Source organism: Cervus elaphus, chromosome X, assembly GCF_910594005.1.
Source record: "Cervus elaphus chromosome X, mCerEla1.1, whole genome shotgun sequence".
NCBI classification, from domain to species: domain Eukaryota; kingdom Metazoa; phylum Chordata; class Mammalia; order Artiodactyla; family Cervidae; genus Cervus; species Cervus elaphus.
In genome coordinates, this window is record NC_057848.1 from 99,578,253 (window position 1) to 99,602,762 (window position 24,510).

The 24,510-nt window shown below is 35.2% G+C and overlaps 1 protein-coding gene across 1 annotated transcript in view; it reads right to left on the reverse strand.

Moving 5' to 3' along the window:
* LOC122690232 overlaps positions 1–24,510 on the reverse strand; it is a 414,205-nt gene that overhangs the window by 274,892 nt on the left and 114,803 nt on the right. Inside the window, exon 4 of the mRNA XM_043897283.1 lies at positions 1,497–1,659. The gene's annotated coding sequence lies outside the window, so the exon portion shown is untranslated. The remainder of the gene's footprint in view (positions 1–1,496; positions 1,660–24,510) is intronic.

The following is a 24,510-nucleotide window of genomic DNA, read 5'->3' on the forward strand; positions in this document are numbered from 1 at the left end:
GCTCCTCTGTCTATGGGATTCTCCAGGCAAGAATACTGGAGTGAGTTGCCATGCCCTCCTCCAGGGGATCTTGCCAACCCAGGGATCGAACCCACATCTCCTGTAGTTCTTGCTTTGCAGGTGGGCTCTTTACCACTGAGCCACCGAGGAAACCTCAACTATACTTCAATTAAAAAAAAAAAAAAGAAGAAGAAGAATAAACATGTTGCTGGTGATGGGTAATATGGTAGCACAATCACAAAAATTAACTTATGGGATTTTTCTGAGAACAAGGAAGAACTGAGTTTTGATGCCCAGATATTTTAGAGAATGGCTGGCTAACAAGAAGAAATTGGTACTGTGAAAGTTTTTCCCTCATTAAATATTTTAAAATGGTGTTCTACACTGTAGGGAAAAACTACTTGAACTCTTGATATGATTACTAGTCTCTAGTATAAGTATTCCATACAGAAATTAACTAGTGTTTAAACAGTCTAAACAATTGCTAAAACTGAGCCTTTTTAGGATGGACACCATTTCAGGCAGTATGTAAGAATTCTCATGGTGTTTGTTAGTTAATAGTTTCAGGTGAATAATTAACTTAATAGGATACAAAGTATAATCAAATATACTTATTGTTAAAGTCTTGTAAAGTTTAACTGGAATATGAAGGAAAAGATACAAAGAGACTTTATTTTTAAAAAGGAGTATATACTGTGCTTACAGATAAAGTGGAAGGATAAATTTATTCAAAAGAGACATGACATATTAGAATATTTTAAAATATCTTAGAAATAAAAGTTTAAGACTATCAAATAAAACACAGTAGACACAATTAAGCATTTAACAGTGCTTGAGTTACCCAAGTAAAGTTTTCAATAAATATTTGTTGAATGGATGGTTGGATTTTAGCATGTTCACAACCCTGAAATAATGAAAAACTCCAAGCTCTCTTTATGTTTCTTAAATAGTCATAAGTTTGCCCTTTGTATTTATTATTCGGTTTCTGGTTGACTTGACTCTTATGTAAAATGGCAATTCTATTTCTAGGTGCAAATCAGCTGTTCGGAATACTGGATCTGGCCTTGACAACTCCCTCATTGTTCTTTGATTCATTTAGAGGCTCAGTAGATGTAGCTTTCTTCTAAATCCTTTTATCTTAGAGGAATTTTTGAGCTATTAATAATTTTCAAGAACTTCCACCTCTGACATTCATTTCTAGGAGAAAGTAACTTTATGAAGATTATCCTTGAGTTTTCCCAAGAATTATGGGGTACATCTTCAAGGCAGAGTAAGCAATATCAACCACTTCAGACAGTGCCATGATTCAAATATAGGGGCACACAGAATTCTTAAGCAGAGTAATTAGAGACCATATCAGTCAAAATAACCTTTGAACTGAAAAGGCAATAAGCTGCATTTTACTGTAGATCATGTAGTACACTTTTTCCCTTTAATTATTATTATTTTTTTTTTGAGCTAGAAAGACAGGCAATATAGTACACAGTTATACTCACTTTTTTATAGATATTAGTGACTGCTTTTAATATGATATCCTGGTGGGCAGTTCGGATTATGCCAAGTTTATTAAGTTTTTGCTGGGTGATGTTAAGTAGCTTCTCGTCATTTATTTCTGCTCTTTCAAATTTTCCTCCATATACACGAAAACTATAATCAACTCTGAGAAAGACACAAAAGAGTTAAGGAGATGTCAGGAAAATAGAGACTATACATCCTTGTAAAGGTAACTACACAGTTCTATTGGAATAGGCTTGCTTGTGGCTCTTTTGTCATTATCAAAGAGCTGTTTCCACCCTTTATTTCACCACTTCATCTTAAATTTAGCATCTTTAGTGAGAAAGGCTTAGGAAGGACAATTTTTATAGGTCTTTACAAAAATGCTTCAGTGAAAAATTTAACTCACTAAAGAGATCCTATTTGTATCTTGTATATCTTGTATATTTAAATATACAAGAGCAGTCAGAGAGGATAACTAAAACATATTTAGAATCTGTTATAATAATACCTAAAAAGGACTTAAGTGAAGTGAGATAAAATACAGTTTTTTATTTGTGAGTGCTTTGATATTAGGAATTTTATCAACAACAAATCTACATAGTTAAATATATGTGAACTATTTTGGGAGGGTGCAAACTCTTGGATAAAGTGCTTCAAAACTATATTCAAAATATAAAAATCCACACTTCTCACATATATGTTTTAGTGAACTGCTTCTTCCACATATATTCAGATCTATTTAGAGAGAAACTAGAGGAACCATAAAAACATAACACAGTGTATTATACAATGGAGAAAATAATATAACTGACATGAAAGGTTGCTGAGCTATGAATAACTAAATCATCAAAAGACTATAAATAAATTATGAAATTATCATTCACCTTTGGTTATTCATAATAATAATAGTAGTTAAGTGGAAATAGTAAAAATAAAATAAACTTATAATTTGCTTGAAATTTGATATTGGGCTTCCCTATGATAGTGGTGGTTTAGTCACTAAGTTGTGTCCAACTCTTATGATCCCATGGACCATAGCCTGCCAGGCTCATTTGTCCATGGGATTCTTCAGGTAAGAATACTGGAGTGGGTTTCCATTTCCTTCTCCAGAGGATCTTTTCAAACCAGGAACTGAACCCATCTCCTGCACTGCAGGCAGATTCTTTACCAACTAAGCTATAGTGAGTATGGCTAATTCATACTCTGGAACATAACAGTATAAGTTAATTAATACAGATTCCACTTATTTGTATTTTAAAAAGTCATTAAGTCAGGGGAATGATTACCTTTACAGTATGTTTAGAAAATCTGTTAACTAATAAGATAATGTAAGTAAGATTTCATGAGGAATATTTAAACTGCTTTTTACAACTTGTCAAATGCACATATATATTTAATTATGCTGATATACTAATTAAATCATGTTTGAATTCTTATCTATTTATTAAAACAAGATCTACTAGTAACTAGGCTTCCCTGGTGACTCAGCTGGTAAAGAACTGGCCTACCAATGCAGGAGATACAAGAGACATGGGTTCAATTCCTGAGTCTACTGGAGAAGGAAACTGCAACCTGCTGCAGTATTCCTTCCTGGAAAATTTCGTGGACAGAGGAGCCTAATGGGCTACAGTCCATGGGGTCGGAAAGAGTCAGACATAACTGAGATCGTGTGCATATACACACACAAACAACCTCGATTAACTTATTTTGTTAGTTTCATTCTCCTTACAATCTGCTCTTTAAAGGTTTACAACTATATTTATTTTAAATGTTTATAATTCTCTACTGCTACATATTCAGACAGGCCTTACCCTTGATTACTCATAAATTAGTAAGGTTTCTAAAAAAATAAATAAAAATAAAATAAAATATATTAGTAGGGTTTCTTATTGTATTTTAAATTTAAAGAAGTGAAGTTATTCACTTAGAATAACCCAACTTCCATCAGTGTAGATATTTATTCAGAATTCCCATTTCCCCCACTCGGAACTTCATGATAGAGAAAAATTCTCTGCCCCAATGTAGAAAATAACCAGAAATATTATTCAGACATTTCCAAACTATCTACCTAAACTTGAGTGTATTTCTCACTCTAAGGTTATTTTTCAAGTTCATTATTTCCTTACATTAAAGGAAGAGAAATAAGTGTTTGATTAGTAAATTAGAAATACGAAGAGGAAGTTGTGTAACCATGTCAAAAGAAATTTGAAAGCTAAATATCTCAAAGTAATCTTCCTATTAATTTATAGATTTTGGTGAACTAATTTCATTAGAGTGATTGAATATGATAAAAAGATTAATTGAATTATGTATGGGTCAGTTTTAATACCAGGAATTGTCTAGGGGAAAATTATACATAGTTATGTTCAATAGAATTAGAGAAACACTTTTGTGGATGGTGCTCATACTTGGAACTTCCCTCTAACTACATTTGAAAGTTGGATGACTTGTCAGGGAGAATTTTAGCTTTCCTTTACTTCTCATGTATGTATGATAGTAATTATATTGCTCTGGATATTTCATATGTACTACATTCCACATTCCATTTTATGAACTGCAGCAGATATTTGCACTAGAATATAATATACTGTCAATAAGTCTGTAGAAATAAATTAAGAAATTGTGATATAAACAAAGTTAATAAAATAACCTGCTTCCTGTAGATGACTGATCTGATATAATAAATGTCAGCTATCTCTACCAGGTTACTTTGCCTTTGCTTTTTCAAATGTTTTCATTAAAACTTATTTATATGCTAGCTGTAGGTTTATCTTATACAGCCTTTATTATGTTGATGCATGTTCCCTTTGGGCTTCCCAGGTGGCGCTAGTGGTAAAGAACCCGCCTACCAATGCAAGAGACATTAAGAGACCTGGGTTCCATTCTTGAGTTGAGAAGATCCCCTGGAGGAGGGTGTGGCAACCCACTCCAGTATTCCTGCCTGGAGAATCCCATGGACAGAGGAGAATGGCAAGCTAAGTCCATAGGGTCAGAGTCTGACACAATTGAAGCGAATTAACATGCACACATACATATTACCTCTGTGCCCACTTTCTGGAGAGTTTTTTCTTTTAATAATAAATGGGTGTAGAATTTTATCAAAAACTTTTTTTTGCATCTACTGAGATGATCATATGGTTTTTATTCTTCAATTTGTGATGTTGTATTCCACATTGATTGAAAAATCCCTGCATCCCTGGATGGGATGGGAGTTTGAGGGAGAATGGATACATATATATGTATGGCTGAGTCCCTTTGCTGCTCACCTGAAATTATCACAGTATTGTTTGTTAATTGGCTATACCCCTATACAAATTTTTTTAAAATAAATTAAACAATCTTAAAAAAATTACTTAGGAAAGATATGGACTAGATAATAGATATGGACTTCAAGCAAGTTCCATAGTTTTACCAGTCAATAGCCTGCATCTTTGGATCACTGGATTTTGGATGAAGTCCATACATATCATTTTGCCTTCATTTATACATGTGATACTTTGAGCTATTAATGACATAAATAACAAGTTTGTTTGATAAACATACTACAGACTATAAGCATTGGAAACCTTGCTAATCAGAGACATGGTAATTTCCTTAAAGAACCATGAAGGCTAAAGAGACTAAATCCCATGATGCATAAAACCCATTGCAGACATCCAAGGAGATATTTAGGAAGCTTAAGAATTGATTAAAATTTATAGTAAGTTGGCAGGTACCTTAAAAATGAGACCAAAGATTAAAAGCAGAAAACTCATTCCCAATATCTGTCTCACAATTTTTGGGGTTTAAAAACAATCTGTATTTTTATATCCATTATCACAGACATAGTGGTGATGTTCAAATCATTGCCAAGGATGGAATTTATTATTGAATATTAAGTTATCAATCTGAACATTTGTGACTTTCAAGCTGATTTATACAACATACACACCCACCCCTACCCAGATTTGCCCTTCTTATCCCATGACACTTTGTCTCATCAGAATTTATTATAAATAGTATTGATTTACAAATTAGGTCACAGTAAAATCCTTAAATATTGTGTGTGTGAATATGTTCATGCATCTGCTTGTATGAAATTTAAATTTAATTTGCCAATGTATGAGTAATTAATATAGTCATAATATAGCCACAAACCCATTTTATATTTATGAGTATTGACATAAGCTATCAAGATTAGCCTGTATGTTTTACTTATAAATAAAAATGGAGAATTTTTTAGCATAAGAAACTACAAGACCCTCTGTCATAATAACAACTAATATTTGCCACTATTCTAAGCATATTTCATATATTAACTCAATTCTCAAAACAACTCTGTGACAGAGGAACTTTCATTCTCCCCATTTTACAGATGTAAAAACTAACTCAAGGAGAGTTAAATCACTTATTTAAGAATGCATAAGCCTGTAAGTGGCTGAGTCAGTATTTAAATACAATAACATAAAATCTAGATTCCATGCTCTTAACCAATATATTGCTCTACTTTTCTTAGTAATTGAGATGGCCTAAGATTTGTGAATAGCTTTTATGAGACCCCAAAACTATCTTCTAAAATAGCATGCTAGAGGATATAAGAGACAGCTGACCACAATCTCAGAGTAATCTAAGTGCAGCCAGCTATCCACAGCTGTGAATTTTTGTAATGAGCATATTCTGTCTGTACAACTCATCATTCCTGAATTTCACTCATTCATTGTTCACCAAAGATTTAATGAATGCTTTCGATATACACAAGTTGTTAAAAATTGTGAAGCAAAGGAAGAAACAGAACACAATCTCTGCATTTAAATAACAACTTTTTTGGCAACTAAACAAAAACACATAAGATATTAATAAAATGCATACCACACTAAAAGAAATATGCTCATAAGTAAAATGAATAAGGATCATGGTAGGCATTTGGTAATCAGAGAGGTGAGAGACCAGAATGAATTTGAGTGACTGGGTAATGTCTTCACACACATGTCCTACAGGATGAAATTACAACCCAGTAATTCTTACAACTGTAAATAGCATGTAATTTTGCTTCATCAATCAATGTTTTATGTTCCTGCAATCCACTATACTGAACCTGGATTAATATAACGTTATTCTGAGTCTAATTCAGATTCTTGATTCTGTGTGCTATGACTTTATCTGGAAGAGGTTAGAAAAAAATACTTAAAAGGATTCAGGGAAAAGTCTATGCTGCTGAGTTGTATTAGTCAGAGATGGGCTATATAAATTATTTAAACCAAGACCACAACTCAAAATTAAAGATATGCATCTATAGCCAAAAACATTTCAAATATTCTGAAACTTAACAATTAAGAAAATCCTATTAATCTATATTTTATAAGGAATTGGTATAAATGTGAAATAGGAAAATAAAAAGGCCCCAAAAGACATCAAGTGCAAATCATAACCACATCATTTACTAAATTTATTTATTTATTTATTTATTCCATTTATTTTTATTAGTTGGAGGCTAATTACTTTACAATATTGTAGTGGTTTTTGCCATACATTGACATGAATCAGCCATGGATTTACATGCATTTACTAAATTTAAAGAAACAGATAATTATTAGCATTTTAACTGATAGCTTCCTCAAATTAGCAAGTCAGAAAATCTGTATATGAAAGAATATAGATATATTACTATGAATGAACTACAAAATTAGAATCCAGGGATTGCCAGGAATTTCAAATGTACAAAAAAACATGGCACCAATAGAAAACTGTCACTTTGATTTGATGTTACAGAACAAAAATCATACATAAGAAATACACTAAACAAATCTGATATAACTTAAAGTTTAGTAAGAAGATTGTAGAAATAAACTGGTATGAAGGAAAACACATACTATGAAATTTCAAAACTAGATGAGCAAGCTATGGTAAAACTCTACCTAAATATTGAGAATTATAACTAAAATGTCTATTTGAAAGAGCACACAAAGTCAATTCTCACTGTTATCTTCTTAATGAAGCCACTACCATAGATAATTAAAAGTAAATGTATAATAGACATTTAATATATATTTGAAAATCCAAGAGTGCTTGTTAATCTGTGTGTATGTATATATATGCATTTTGCAGCAGATATGTTTCATAATTTTTAATGGTTTATGTTGCTATTTATCAAATATCCTTATTCCCAAATTCAGACTTAAATTGAAAAAGTAGGGAAAACCACTAGACCATTCAGGTATGACCTAAATCAAATCCCTTATGATTCCACAATGGAAGTGAGAAATAGATTTAAGGGACTAGATCAGATAGACAGAGTGCCTGATGAACTATGGACCGAGGTTTGTGACATTGTACAGGAGACAGGGATTAAGACCATCCTCATGGAAAAGAAATGCAAAAAAGCAAAATGGCTGTCTGAGAAGGCCTTACAAATAGCTGGGAAAAGAACAGAAGTGAAAAGCAAAGGAGAAAAGGAAAGACATTACCATCTGAATGCAAAGTTACAAAGAATAGAGACAAGAATAGAGAGACAAGAAAGCCTTCCTCAGCGATCAAAGCAAAGAAATAGAGTAAAACAACAAAATGGGAAAGACTAGAGATCTCTTCAAGAAAATGAGAGATACCAAGGGACCATTTCACGCAAAGATGGGTTTGATAAAGGACAGAAATGGTATGGACCTAACAGAAGCAGAAGATATTAAGAAGAGGTGGCAAGAATACAGAGAAGAACTATACAAAAAATATCTTCACGACCCAGATAACCATGATGGTGTGATCACTCACCTAGAGCCACACATCCTGGAATGTGAAGTCAAGTGAGACTTAGAAAGCATCACTATGAACAAAGCTAGTGGAGGTGATAGAATTCCAGTTGAGCTATTTCAAATCCTGAAAGATGATGCTGTGAAAGTGCTGCACTCAATATGCCAGCAAATTTGGAAAACTCGGCAGTTGCCACAGGACTGGAAAAGGTCAGTTTTCATTCCAATCCCAAAGAAAGGCAATGCCCAAGAATGCTCAAACTACTGCACAACTGCACTCATCTCACACGCTAGTAAAGTAATGCTCAAAATTCTCCAAGCCAGGCTCCAGCAATATGTGAACCGTGAACTTCCGGATGTTCAAGCCGGTTTTAGAAAAGGCAGAGGAACTAGAGATCAAACTGCCAACATCGACTGGATCATTGAAAAAGCAACAGAGTTCCAGAAAAACATCTATTTCTGCTTTTTTGACTATGCCAAAGCCTTTGACTGTGTGGACCACAATAAACTGTGGAAAATTCTGAAAGAGATGGGCATACCAGACCACCTGACCTGCCTCTTGAGAAACCTATATGCAGGTCAGGAAGCAACAGTTAGAACTGGACATGGAACAACAGACTGGTTCCAAACAGGAAAAGGAGTTCCTGAAGGCTGCATATGGTCACCCGGCTTATTTAACTTATATGCAGAGTACATCATGAGAAACGCTGGGCTGGAAGAAGCACAAGCTGGAATCAAGATTGCCGGGAGAAATATCAATAACCTCAGATATGCAGATGACACCACCCTTATGGCAGAAAGTGAAGGGGAACTATAAAGCCTCTTGATGAAAGTGAAAGAGGAGAGTGAAAAAGTTGCCTTAAAATTCAACATTCAGAAAACTAAGATCACGGCATCTGGTCCCATCACTTCATGGGAAATAGATGGGGAAACAGTGGAAACAGTGTCAGACTTTATTTTTGGGGGCTGCAAAATCACTGCAGATTGTGATTGCAGCCATGAAATTAAAAAAACACTTACTCCTTGGAAGGAAAGTTATGACCAACCTAGATAGCATATTAAAAAGCAGAGACATTACTTTGCCAACAAAGGTCGTCTGGTCAAGGCTATGGTTTCTCCAGTGGTCACGTATGGATGTGAGAGTTGGACTGTAGAAAGCTGAGCATCGAAGAATTGATGCTTTTGAACTATGGTGTTGAAGAAGAATCTTGAAAGTGCCTTGGACTGCAAGGAGATCCAACCAGTCCATCCTAAAGGAAATCTGTCCTGGGTGTTCATTGGAAGGACTGATGCTGAAGCTGAAACTCCAATACTTTGGCCACCTGATGTGAAGAGTTGACTCATTTGGAAAGACCCTGATGCTGGAAGGGATTGGGGGTAGGATGAGAAGGGGACGACCAAGGATGAGATGGCTGGATGGCATCACCGACTCGATGGACATGAGTTTGTGTAATCTCCCGGAGTTGGTGATGGACAGGGAGGCCTGGTGTGCTGCGATTCATGGGGTCACAAATAGTCAGACATGACTGAGAGACTGAAATGAACTGAATGGAACTTATCAAATATCCAGTACCTGCATACTATTTAGAGAAGAGTGTAGTATCAGTGAATGGTAGTTACACATTCTGCAATGCTTTTGATGAACTGTTTAAGAACACTTTTAACAAAGATGTTTCTAAGGACACTATTGATTAGTGAGGAACAAAATAGCCTCTTGATGAGGAGAGTGAAATAGTTGACTTGAAACTCAACATTCAAAAAACTAAGATCATGGCATCCGGTCCCATCATTTCATGGCAAATAGAAGAGGGTAAAGTGGAAACAGTGACAGATTTTACTTTCTTGGGTTCCAACATCACTGCAGACAGTGACTACAGCCATGAAATTAAAAGACACTTGCTCCACAGAAGGAAAGCTATGACAAACCTAGGCAGCATATTAAAAAGCACAGACATCACTTTGCTGACAAGGGCCACATAGTCAGAGCTATGATTTTTCCAGGAGTTATGTACAGATGTAAGAATTGGACCATAAAGAAGGCTGAGCACTGAAGAATAGATGCTTTTGAACTGTGGTGCTGGAGAAGACTCTTGAGAGCACCTTGGACTACAAGGAGATCAAACCAGTCAATCCTAAAGGAAATCAGTCCTGAATATTCACTGACAGGACTGATGCTGAAGCTGAAGCTCCAATACTTTGGCCACCTGATGCGAAGAGCTGACTCATTGGAAAAGACCCCGATGCTGGGAAAGATTGAAGGCAGGAGAAGGGGATGACAGAGGATGAGATGGTTGAATAGCATCACCGACTCAATAGGCATGAGTTTGAGCAAACTCCAGGAGTTAGTGAAGGACAGGGAAGTCTGGTGTGCTGCAGACTACAAGGTCACAAAATGTAGGATACAACTCAGTGGCTGAACAACAACAAAAGATCAGTGTTATATCTATCAACAGAAGTTACACATTTTCTGCAATGTATGTAGAGTGGTGTTTAAGAACATTTCTGATTAAAATGTTTGGAAGAACACTACTTTCATACTACTTAGAGAAGAGTGTATTTATTACCAGTGAATGGTAATTATGCCCATTGTGCAGTGCATATAGCATAATGCATAAGAACACTTGTAATAAATATATTCTAAGAGCACTAAAAAATAATCAAATGCCAAATTATGAGGTAGACTCGGATAGGCTGATTAAATTGTTTACATAAACGAGTCACAGAGTGGATATTAAATGTTGAAATAAAAATTTGTTGGGTTCCAATTTTGTTGCTGTTTAGAGGTTACTCCTTTGCCTCAACATAAGTCATTTACAAAACAGATGCCAGATTAAATTGTAGAATAAGAAAAGCTGCTCTTGGGTCCCTTGCACTTCCTTTCAACATCCACTGCTGTCAGCCATGGTGTTATACACTGCTGCCCAATATTTCAGCTCACACCTGTTCACACACATATGACTTCAGTGTTTAACACATATTAAGGCTTTATATAATGCATTTTAACTATCTTTTCATATAAACACAGGACATTACAATGAGATAGTGTTTTAATTAACAAATAACTAATGTTCACTCATTTTCTACTTTATAAAAAAACAGAATGACAAACTATCCCAGAAAAAATAGAAGTTTTAAAATGGAAAAATATGTACACACATTTTGAAAACACAAGTGTTACACACTTGTAAATAAGAATCAATAATAATAAAATAGTTTATTTTCTTAAATTTATATTGGTGAAAAGCATAAATAAAGATGCAGTATCTAAAATAACTGAAGTAATTATATGAAATGGATGAATATCATGGGAGAAACCCCTCTCACTTGTTTGGAGTGAGGTTTATTCAGAGCAAGGTTTATTCATGGCCCTAAATATGCTTGATATAAAAATCAGATTATTTAAATTATATTTATCTAGAGTTCCTTCATGGGATTTTTCCTAAGCAACTGAATATTAAATTAAAAAAATACAAAATCAATTCTAAATTTGCATTTTGCAAAAAAACGTAATACCAAAGAAATAAAAAAGCATCCCAAAGGAAAAGCTGAGTTAAAATAATTTATATTACCATCTCATAATTCAGTCTTTCAATTGTTTCACCAGTACTACAACTGATGCAAAAGAATACTGTGCTTCCTTAATACACCTGGGAAAATTGATACAGACTAGGATAGTACTCAGATCCATCTTGTACCTTACTGTGTGAAATATTCAGTAGAGTATGTATGGGTTTTATTTTTAAAGCATATCAAATAAAGCACAAATTATTTAAAGACTGAAAATGAGAATTGAACTTATGAAAGAACACAGACAAAAGATCTAGATTATAACATAATACACATATATTATATTATGTATATGTTTAATGCATAATCCATATAATGCATAATACAGGTGGCATATGCAATGATAATGAATAAGAATACCAAAACTAAACTGCCTCAGTTCAAGTCCAGGCCCTGACATTTCCTAATTATATGATTTCAGGAAAGCCACTTCATCTTTCTATATGCCAACCTCCAAACATTTAAAATTAAAGTAATGATAACACCCTGACCATAGTTGTTGTTAACATTAAGTAAGGCAATGGAAGTAAAGTGGGCTTATTTAGCACAGTGCAAAACACAGAATACACAAGCAAAGAACTAGTAGTACTATTATTGTTGGTGATAAGATGTGTGGCAAGGAGATAAACTTGGCCTAAATTGCTCTATAAATAGCTCAAAAGGATCCCTTAATAAATAGATGGACTGATATTATATCTATGTTATTGATCACCATCTTAATTCCAAGTTCTTCCCAGATTCTTTATAATTAAATCTGACTGATAAGCTAGATGGCTATAATCCCATAGGATTGGGAAATAAAATGGTTAAAAGAATCCATAAATAATCCCCTACCTAAATTGGTGTTTTCCTACTTCCTGTTTTCTGGTTCTGTCCTATTCCAGCAAAAAGAGTAAACCAAGAAAAAATATCTACCCTATCCTCCACCTATATAATCCCTTGCTGCTGCTGCTGCTGCTAAGTCGCTTCAGTCGTGTCTGACTCTGTGTGACCCCATAGACGGCAGCCCACCAGGCTCCCCCATCCCTGGGATTCTCCAGGCAAGAACACTGGAGTGGGTTGCCATTTCCTTCTCCAATGCATGAAAGTGAAAAGTGAAAGTGAAGTGGCTCCATCGTGTTCGACTCTTTGCGACCCCATGGATTGCAGCCTACCAGGCTCCTCTGTTCATGGGATTTTCCAGGCAAGAGTACTGGAGTGGGTTGCCATTGCCTTCTCCAATATAATCCCTTACCTCCCCCCGCAAAAAGCATGGCATAAATACCAGGAGCTAGAAGTCACTGCATGAATTTCAATTTTTACTTTTTTTCTGGGGCGGGGGGGAAGTGGTTGTAGCTTTTAGACTGTATTATTAAACAGCACTTCAGAATCCATTGTCATTAGAAATTCATTCAACAAAACAGAAAACAAAATGTAAGTGTGGTAGATATTAGATTAATGACAGAACTACATCTTTAAATAGAGCAAATAAACTTTAACCAGGTTTTACCATTACCAAGCAGGTAACTAAATCAGCAATGCAGCAATGTAGCTTCCTGTGCTTCCAAACTCATGCCATTCTTTTATCAGGTTCTGAAACTCCCAATAATGCATATTTTCTATATAAATTGTGCTCTTTACCTTTGGGAGACACTATTTAATAATACATTATTATCTATGTGCACAGCTTTTTATTACTGAAAAAAAAAACTAGGACCAATATATCGTTTCATACTAAGCTTGAATGAAGTCTGTATAACAGTCTAGTTACAGTAGGTTATAGTAGCAGGTGTCTGAACTGCCTCTCATCTTTTTCTGATAACTGCCTTCTAAATTCTTATTCGATCAAAAGCCTTTGTTCTGTTGTAGAGATAGCAAACATATGGCACTTGTCCTTATACTCCTCAATTCCATTCCCATGTCAGGTATAACTAATTGATCATCACACTCTTCTTAAGCTAGGATTCAACAATGTTGTTTTTCAGTAGCTCAGTCGTGTCTGACTCTTTGTGACCCCATGGACTGCAGCATGCCAGGCCTCCCTGTCCTTCACTATCTCCCAGGGCTTGCTCAAACTCATGTCCATTGAGTCAGTTATGTCATCCAACAACCTCAGCCTCTGTCACCCCCTTCTCCTGCCTTCAATCTTTCCCAGCATCGATTTTTTTTCTAATGAGTCGGCTCTTCACTTCAGGTGGCCAAATTATTGGAGCTTCAGCTTCAGCATCAGTCCTTCCAATGAATATTCAGGATTGATTTCCTTTAGGATTGACTGGTTTGATCTCCTTGCAGTCCAAGAGACTCCCAAGAGTCTTCTTCAGCACCGCAGTTTAAAGGCATCAGTTCTTCAGTGCTCAGCCTTCTTTATGGTCCAACTCTCACATCCATACACGACTACTGGAAAAACCATAGCTTTGACTATAAGAACCTCTGTCAACAAAGTAATGTCTCTTTTTTTGAACATGCTGTCTGGGTTTGTCATAGCTTTCCTTCCAAGGAGCAAGTGTCTTTTAATTGCATGGCTGCAGTCACCATCTTTAGTGATTTTGGAGTCCAAGAAAGTAGTCTGTTACTGTTTCCATTGTTTCCCATGAAATAATGGGACTGGATGCCATGACCTTAGTTTTTTGAATGCTGAGTTTTAAGCCAGCTTTTTTGCTCTCTTTAACCTTCATCAAAAACCTCTTTTAGTTCAACCATAGCATCCTTTTTGCTTTAGACAGCCAAGAGCCACTAACCAATCAATGGATACCAACTCTTTATGATTATTTGCTATATTGGATTTAAAGAAAAGCTGTTTTCCTCATTTTTGCACACCAATCTATTTGACCATTGGCAGGCTTTTCAGTTGCCTAAGCAGAATTTCTTTTCACTCTTTGTTTCTGATTATACCACCCAAATTTATTGTCATTATCCACAGATTTAGCCTATAATATTAATGTTTCATTAAGAATTGCCTATGTTCTGATTAATTATCCTCCAACATTCAAAAGCCTTCAAAGACTCTCCACACTACAGAGTAACACCTAAAACTTTAATTGGATCTCAAGAACTTTCATAATCCAGCTCCAATTAAAATTATTCACCATATATAAGTCCTCCATTCAAATGAGCCAAACTATTCACATTCCTGCAAGCATTTTGAATTTTCCCATGTTTATGCTTTTATTATGCTATGTCCCACACCCAAAATCTTCCATATCATCTCTCACTTATAAATCTAAGATTTCTTCAAATATCAATTTCAGTTTCTTCTGTGTTTTTCTCACTCTTTTCACTTATATCTTACTTATATTGTACTTGTTTTGCTGACATATGTTGTTTCCCTACTGGTATGAAAGGTAATGGAAATTAACAAAGATGCATAAATTTATTGTTGCACCCTTCTTGGTTCCTAAGACAGGTTCCAGAATACAGTAGATAAACCCATAAATGAAAATCAAATCCAAATTAATAATGCATCACTGACTCAGTAGATCTCAACCAGAGGCAGCCCCTAATTCTCCCTGTGTAGTATAGAAATGTATAGGGGTATTGCTGGCTATCAAAACAACCAGAGAGCACTACTGATATTTAGTTGGAAGAAGTCAGTCATGCTAAACATCCTGCATTGTTTAGGATAGGCCCTCAAAGGAAGATGTGTGTCCTCCCATCTACACCCACATTCCCTCCCCCCACAAATATTGGTAACATTCCTCTGAGAAACAGTGGCTGGGTTACTGGATATTTGAATGGCAATTTAACAGAGTACATCATGTGAAATGCCGGGCAGATTTAGCTCAAGCTGGAAACAAGATTGCTGCAATACATAACAACAACTTCAGATATGTAAATGACACCACTCTTATGGCAGAAAGAGCCTCTAGATGAAGGTGAAAGAGAAGAGTGAAAAAGCTGGCTTAAAACTCAACATCCTAAAAGCAAAGATTATGACATCCAGTCCCATTAGTCAGTTCAGTTCAGTCACTCAGTTGTGTCCGACTCTTGGTGATCCCCTAGACTGCAGCATACCAGGCTTCCCTATCCATCACCATCTCCCAGAGCTTGCTCAAACTCATGTCCATCGAGTCAGTGATGCCATCCAACCATCTCATCCTCTCTCATCTCCTTCTCCTCCTGCCTTCAATCTTTCCCAGCATCAGGGTCTTTTCCAGTGAGTCAGTTTTTCACATCAGGTGGCCAAAGTATTGGAGTTTCAGCTTCAGCATCAATCGTTCCAATGAATATTCAGGACTGATTGCCTTTAGGATTGACTGGTTTGATCTCCTTGCAGTTTGACTGATCTTGCAGATGGTTTGATCTCCAGTCCCATCACTTCATGTCAAATAGATGGAGAAACAATGGAAACGGTGACAGACTTTATTTTCTTGGGCTCCAAAATCACTGCAGATGGTGACTGCAGCCATGAAATTAAAAGACACTTGCTCCTTTGAAGAAAAGGTATGACAGACCTAGACAGCATATTTAAAAGCAGAGACATTACTTTGTCTACAAAGGTCCATAGTCAAAGCTATGGTTTTTCCACTAGTCATGTATGGATCTGAGACTTGGACCATAAAGCAGGCTGAGCACCAAAGAACTGATGCTTTTGAACTTTGGTGCTGGAGAGACTCTTTAGAGTCCCTTGAACAGCAAGGAGATCAAACTAGTCAATTCTAAAGAAAATCAACTCTTAATAGTCACTGTAAGGTCTGATGCTGAAGCTCCAATACTTTAGTCACCTGATATGTAGAGCCAACTCATTGGAAAAGATCCTGATGCTTGAAAAGATTGAAGGCAGGAGAAGGGGACTACAGAGCATGAAATGGTTGGATGGTATCACCAATTCAATAGGCATGAGCTTAAGCAAACTCTGGGAGATTGTGAAAGACAGGGAAGCCTGGTGTGCTGCAGTCCATGGGGTGGCAAAGAGTTGGACATGACTGAGAGACTGAACTACAACAATCAACAGACCTCAAGTCCCAGAACAAATTAAGTATTTATAAAGAGTAGGTCTCACTAACTTTGTCTATTACTGAGACACTTGTACCACAATCTTAAGGGCATCTTATGATTCCCCTATTTAAATCAAGCTCAGAATATAGAACTTCCTTACACATATCTTGCTGCTTAAAAATATCAAACTATTTTTGAAAAATATGACTCTAACCAGTTAATACTAATAATTACCCAGCTTATGAAGGTGAATTAAAATGGTTCTTTCAGACTGTTATTTAATATACTGAAAAAACACTTTTTGTCTGAAACTAGATGAACTTCAATGGTCTGAAGCTGGCAGTATGAAATCATCACCATTACACATATTAACATTGCTATGAGCCACTTCTATCAACAATTTATATTATAGCTGTCACTGTGAAACCTAGGCATTCTCAAAGAAACTTGTCCACTATATTTTCCTGACATGTAATATGAGGAATTGATATGTCTATTATGGTGTCCTTATATAAACTGACAGGTTCTCAATACCATCTGACTGATCAATGACATACCACACCTAGAAAGAAAATCCACTATCCTGGCTTAAATGTCACAAATGCTAATAATTTACTCTCAGTTTCTGTTCTGTAGAGTTTACATATTCCCACAATGGAGACAACTTCAGTTTTTCACAACTAAAATTCATTTTAATGTTAAATTTTTATAATTACTTTCAATAAAATAAGAAAACAACGATTTTAAAAGCATCCTGAGTACAGGTACATTAGCTAGGGTCCTTAATTTCTACCTGCCACATAAGCAGATTTACATTTACTGTTGTTCAGAGGCACAGATTACACTTTAATCTCATTTCAGTAGACAGATTTTATTATTTCACTAATCCAGTAATGTAGTAATAGTGAGAATAGGAGCATGGGAAATGGGACAACTATCACATCTTAAGTAACTACAAATCTATCAAAAGTTTTATTTTCTTGTGTTTTTAAATGCAATTTGACCTTTTAGTGAGGTGAAGCTAGAGTTATTTCTTTTTTTTTTTTTAATTTTATTTTTTTTTAATTTTTTTATTAGTTGGAGGCTAATTACTTCACAACATTTCAGTGGGTTTTGTCATACATTGATATGAATCAGCCATAGATTTACAAGTATTCCCCATCCCGATCCCCCCTCCCACCTCCCTCTCCACCCGATTCCTCTGGGTCTTCCCAGTGCAGCAGGCCCGAGCACTTGTCTCATGCATCCCACCTGGGCTGGTGATCTGTTTCACCATAGATAGTATACATGCTGTTATTTTGAAACATCCCACCCTCACCTTCTCCCACACAGTTCAAAGTCTGTTCTGTATTTCTGTGTCTCTTTTTCTGTTTTGCATATAGGGTTATCGTTACCATAATGTCTCTGCTTTTTAATATGCTGTCTAGGTTGGTCAAAACTTCCCTTCCAAGGAGTAAGCATCTTTCAGTTTCATGGCTGCAGTCACCATCTGCAGTGATTTCAGAGCCCAAAAAAATAAAGTCATCCACTGTTTCCACTGTTTCCCCATCTATTTCCCATGAAGTGATGGAACCCAATGCCATGATATTAGTTTTCTGAATGCTGAGCTTTAAGCCAACTTATTTTTCACTTTTATCAAGAGACTGTTTAGTTCTTCTTCACTTTAAGTATGCACAAAACAAGAAGATGCAGAATGTAATGTCAAGAACATTAAATGTGGAGAGAAGAGTAAAAAGGGGAAGTTCTTAGAATAAGTTTGAACTCAAGGGATTATCAATTTATCAATATATACTTCACATAACCAAAAAAATCTAAAACAGATACACAAAGAAGAAAATAATAATCAAACCATAGTTGTAAAGCTAGTCATCAAATTACAAGGGAAGATAGCAAAGAAGAAAGGAACAAGAAAACTACAAAAAAAAGTGTGAAAACAACCCAAATGGTGATTACTACATACCTAAATATAGTTATTTTATACATAAATGAACTAAATGCTCTGATAAAAAGACAGGCTGAATGGACAAAAAAGAAGAACCTATGTCACCTATGAAAGACTCACCTCAAATCTAAAGACACCCATTGACTGATAGTGAGGGGATGAAAAATGGTATTCCATGCAAATGTAAATAAAAAGAAAACTGGAGTAGCAATACTTACATCAGGAAACATAGACTTTAAAACATATAATGTAACAAGAAACAGAAAAGGATATTATTTATTGAAAAACTCATCAATCTACAAGAAGATATAACCATTATAAATATATTTTCACCCAAGATAGAAGTATGTAAATAAATACAGTAAATATTAACAAACTTAAAAGGAAAAATGGAAAGTAACACATAAATATGAGGGAAATTTAACACCCCATTTACATCAATAAACAGGCCACCCAGACAGAAATCAGTAAGGAAACACTGGTCTTAACTGATACATTAGACCAAATATATTTAATATTGCTGCTGTTCACTCTCTCATTTATGTTCGATTCTCTGCAACCCCATATACTGCAGCACACCATGTTTTCCAGTCCTTCACCATCTCCCAGAGCTTGCTAAAACTCATGTCCATTGAGTGGGTGATGCCATCTGACCATCTCATCTTCTGTCATCCCATTTTCCTCCTGCCTTCAGTCTTTTCCAGCATCAGGTTCTTTTCTAATGAATTGGCTCTTAGCATCAGGTGGCCAAAGTATTGGAGCTTCAGCTTCAGCATTAGTCCTTCCAATGAATATTTAGGACTGATTTCCTTTAGGATTGACTGCTTTGATCTCCTTGAAGTTCAAGGGACTCTCAAGAGTCTTCTCCACCACCACGGTTCAAAAGCATCAATTCTTCAGCACACAGCCTTCTTTATGGTCCAAGTCTCACATCCATACATGACTATTGGAAAAAAATATAGCTTTGACTATATGGACCTTTGTTGGCAAAGTAATGTCTCTGCTTTTAAATATGCTGTCTTGGTTTGTCATAGATTTTCTTCCAAGGAACAAGTGTGGTTTTTTGTTTTGTTTTGTTTTGTTTTGTTTGTTTAATTCCATGGCTGCAGTCACCATCTGTAGTGATTTTGGAGCCCAAGAAAATGAAGTCTGGCACTGTTCCCATTGTTTTCCGTCTATTTGCCATGAAGTCATGGGACTGTATGCCATGATTTTCGTTTTTTGATTGCTGAGTTTTAAGCCAGCATTTTTACTCTCCTCTTTCACCTTCATCAAGAGGCTCTTTAGTTCCTCTTCACTTTCTACCATTAGTGTGGTGTTATCTGCATATCTGAGATTGTTGATATTTCTCTTGTCAATCTTGATTCCAACTTGTGCTTCATCCAGCCCAGCATGCCACATATAAGTAACACTCCATCCTGAACAACATTATACACATTCTTTTCAAATATTTATGGAAATTTCTCCAAGATAAATCAAATGCTAGGACACAAAACAATCTCAGTAAATTTAAGAAGTTGAAATCATATCAAGCAACACTTCTGACCACAATAGTATGAGACTAGAAATAAACAACAAGAAAAAAATTTTGAAAGCACAAGTATGCTGAAGTAAACAATGTGCTACTAAACAGACAATGGGTCACTGAAGAAATAAAAGAGGAATCAAAGATACTGGAGAAAAATTAAAATGAAATACAACAATTCTAAATCTATGAGATGCAGCAAAAGCAGTTTTAAGATGGAACTATAGAGTAATAAAAACCTACCTCAGGAAACAAGAAAAATCTTGAATAAACAAATTAAACTTATTGCTAAAGAAACTAGAAGAAAAGAACAAACACTCAAACTGAGTAGAAGGAAAGAAATCATAAAAATCAGAGCATAATAAAGTAGAGATGGTTCTTTGAAAAACTAAAAATAAATCCTGATAAAAGTGTCAGAATTATCAAGAAAAAATAGAAGAACCAAATACATCAAATCAGAAATCAAAGAAGAGTATTACAAACAGCACAGAAATAAAAAGGATCATAATAGATTACTAGAAACAATCATATCTGAAAAATAGATAACCTAGAAGAAATGTATAAATTTCTGTAAAAATACTATCTTCCAAGACTAAATCAGGAATAAATAGAAAGTATAATCAGGCCAATTATCATTAATGAAGTTGAATCAGTAATAAAACTACAAAAAAAGGCTAGGACTAGAGGCCTTCACAGGTGACTTCTTCCAAATATTTAAAGAAGATTTAACACCTATCTTTTTCAAATAATTCCAAAGAATTGAAGAGGAAGGAAAGCTCTCAAACACATTCTCTAAGGTCAGCGTCACCCTGATCTCAAATCAGACAAAAAACAAAGAAAAAGAGAAAATTACCAGTCTATTTCACCGATGAACATAGATATCAAAATCCTCAGCAAAATATTAGCACCAAATTTGACAATACATTTAATCAAGTGAGATTTATTTTGCAGAAGACAGAATGATTCAATATCTGCAAACCAATCAATTCAATAAACCACATTAACAGACTACAAAATAAAGTGATATGATCATCTCAATAGATGCAGAATTTTTTTTTTTTGCCAAAATGCAACATCCACTTATGATTTAAAAAAAAAAAAAAAACTCTCAACAAAGTGCATATAGATAGGACACACCTCAACATAATAAAAGCCGTGTATGACAAGCTTTGAGCTAATATATTCAACTGGTGAAAAGCCAAAAGCATTTCCTCTAAGATCAGTAAGGAAACAAGGATGCCCCCTCTTGCTACTTTTATTCAACAGAATCAGAAGTCCTAGCCAGAAGAGTCATACAAAATAAATAAATAAATGGAATCTAAATTTGAAAGGAAGAAATAAGACTGTCACTGTTTACAGGTGATATAAAACTAAATACAGAAAATCCTCAAGATGAAAGCAAAAATCTATCAGAACAAATAAATGAATTCACTAAAGCTGCAGGGTACAAAATTTGTTTCTATACAATAGCAGCAAACTATCAGAAACAGAAATTAATAAAATAGTAGCATTTATAAATATATCACAAAGAAAAAAATGTATAGGAATAAGTCTAACCAAGGTAGTAAAATATTTGTATTCAGGAAAACTTTAAGACATTGATGAAAGAAATTGAAGATGACACAAACAAATGGAAGGATATACTGTGCTGATGGAATGGTAGGATTACTTTTCTTAAAATGATCAGAGTGTTCAAGACAATCTATAGACTCAATGCAATATCTATCAAACTACCAATGGTGCTTTTCACAGAACCAGAACAAGCAATTCTAAAGTTTGCATAGGAATATTAAATACCCTGAATTTTGAAAATAACCTTCAGAAAGAAGAAAAATGTTTGTGGTATCATATGCTTTGGTTTTAAAATATACTAAAAAGATACAGTACTCAAAATAGTATGATACTGGCACAAAAACTGACATATAAACCAATGGAGCAGAATACAGAGCCCAGAAGTAAACCCATGCTTATATAGTCCACTAATTTATAACAGAGGTGGCAATATACACAAAAAGGAAAAAGACTTTTCAGTCAATGGGAAAACAGGACAGCTTCTTTCAAAAGAATCAAACTATACTTCTTTCTCACACCATATAAAAAGTAAACACAAAATGAACTAAAGATTAAACGTAAGGCCTGAAATCCTGAAACTCCTAGAAGAAAGCACGGTTAGTACAATCTGTGGTGCTGGTTTTAGCAATAGTTTTTGGATATGTTTCCAAAAACAAAGTAAACAAAAGCAAAAATAAACAAATTGGATCACATCAGCCTAAGAATGAGATAAAATATTTGCAAGTGATACATCTGATGAGGGGTTTATATGCAAAATACACAAAAACTCATAGAATTCAAAAAACCAAATAACCCAATTTAAAAATGTGCAGAAGATCTGAATAGACATTTCCCTTAAAAAGTCATACAGATGGCCAACAGTCACATGAAAGATTCTCAACATTACTAATCGTTAGGGAGATAAAAAGCAAAATGAGAATGAGATATCACCTCACACGTGTCATAATGGTTATTTTCAAAAAGGCAAAAAATCATAAGTGTTGTTGAGGATGTGAAGAAAAGAGAACTCTTGGGTACTGTTGGTGTCAATGCAAATTGGTACAGCCATTATGAAAAACAATACAGACTTTCCTCAAAAAGTAATTACCATATGATCAAACAATTCCACTTCTGGATATTTTTCTGAAGAACAAAAACAATTATTCCAAAAGATATATGTACCCCCATGTTCATTGCTGTATTATTCTCAATAGATAAGGTATGGAAGCAACTTAAGTATCCACTGATAAATGGACAAATAAAGAAGATATATACATAAATAAAGAGAGAGAGAGAATGAATATTACTCAGCCATAGAAGAATGAAATCTTGCCATTTGTGACAACATGGATGGTGCTAGAGAGTATTATGCTAAAGGTAAGTAAGTCAGAGAAAGATAAATGGTTTATGATTTGACTTATATGGGGAATCTAAAAATCAAAAAATGAACGAACATAGCAAAGCAGAAACAGACGCACAGACAGAGAACAAACAGAATGTAGTGGAGTGTGATGTGAGTGAAATCTGTGAAGGGTTTAAGAGGTAGAAACTTCCATTTACAAAATCAATGAGTTAAGGGTATATAGTGTACAGCCTAAGCAATACAGTCTATATATTATAATATTTTTGTGTGGTGACAGATGGTAATTAGACTATCATGATGATCATTTTGTAATGTATAGAACTATCAAATTACTATGTTGTATTACATCTGGAACTAACATAGTGTTGTAGGCCAGTTATACTAAAAAAAAAAAAAAAACCCAGAAAATAATTCATTTATTTTTTAAACATCTTATTGAAGTAATGGTTTATAATTACATAATTTTCATGTGTGATAACTTTAATATTAGATTAATAGCCACAAAACAAAATAAACTGTTAAGGTTTACAAAGCCTTTCAGCTTTAAAAGTGCTTTAGCATTTTCTCATTTTCTTCTTTCAAAAATCCCGGAGGTGAGCAAAACAGAAAATCAATATCCATTGTATAGATAAAGGGAACTAAGTTTAAATGACTTGAACAAAGTAAAAAATTAAGTAGGCAGGAGAATAGACGAAGATGGTGGAGCAGGAGGATGCCGAGCTCACCTATTCAGTACAGCAATTCTCACTGAAAACAAACTGAAGATTGGCTTTTCTGTCAAGACTGTAAAGGAAGATTCAAAAAGAGTTGGATTGGAAGGGATGATAATCAATCAGGTCCCTGAGAGGGGACACAGAAGAGGACAGTGATTACATAGGCTCATAGATCTTACCTAGGAAGTGAGTGGCTTGAACCATATATTGGCCGTCCTAGAGCTAGAGTTGGATACTGGGAAAATGAGTCCCCTTAGCTAGTTTGAAAACCAGTGTGACTACCAGGAGAGCTTAAGAAACACAGACTCTGTTCATAAAGAGAACACACATGCTTGCAGTATTTCTAGGAACAAGGCAGATATAGCATACTAAAATTGTCCTGGACTCTGAAGAGCCTACCAAGGTTGCCAGAGTTTGCTCTGCACCCATGCCAAGAATCTGCTCTGGTGCTTCTATCTCTGGTGCAGCTCCTTACTGGAACAAAGCTTGCTATGGTTGAGGAGAGTATGTAGATGTGACAGGCAGAGATGGCTCAAACTTGGCACTACACTTGAACATGGTAAGAGTGACCATTACTGGGGTTGCCAGAGCCTGTAGATTGGGAGTGGTTTGGAACTCTGACAGGCATGCTGGCATGAGCCCAGTGTACACCCAGGCCTATGCTGACGACCTGTTCCTGCTCTTACTGCTCTATGCTCTAGTGCTGCTCCCTTCTGGGA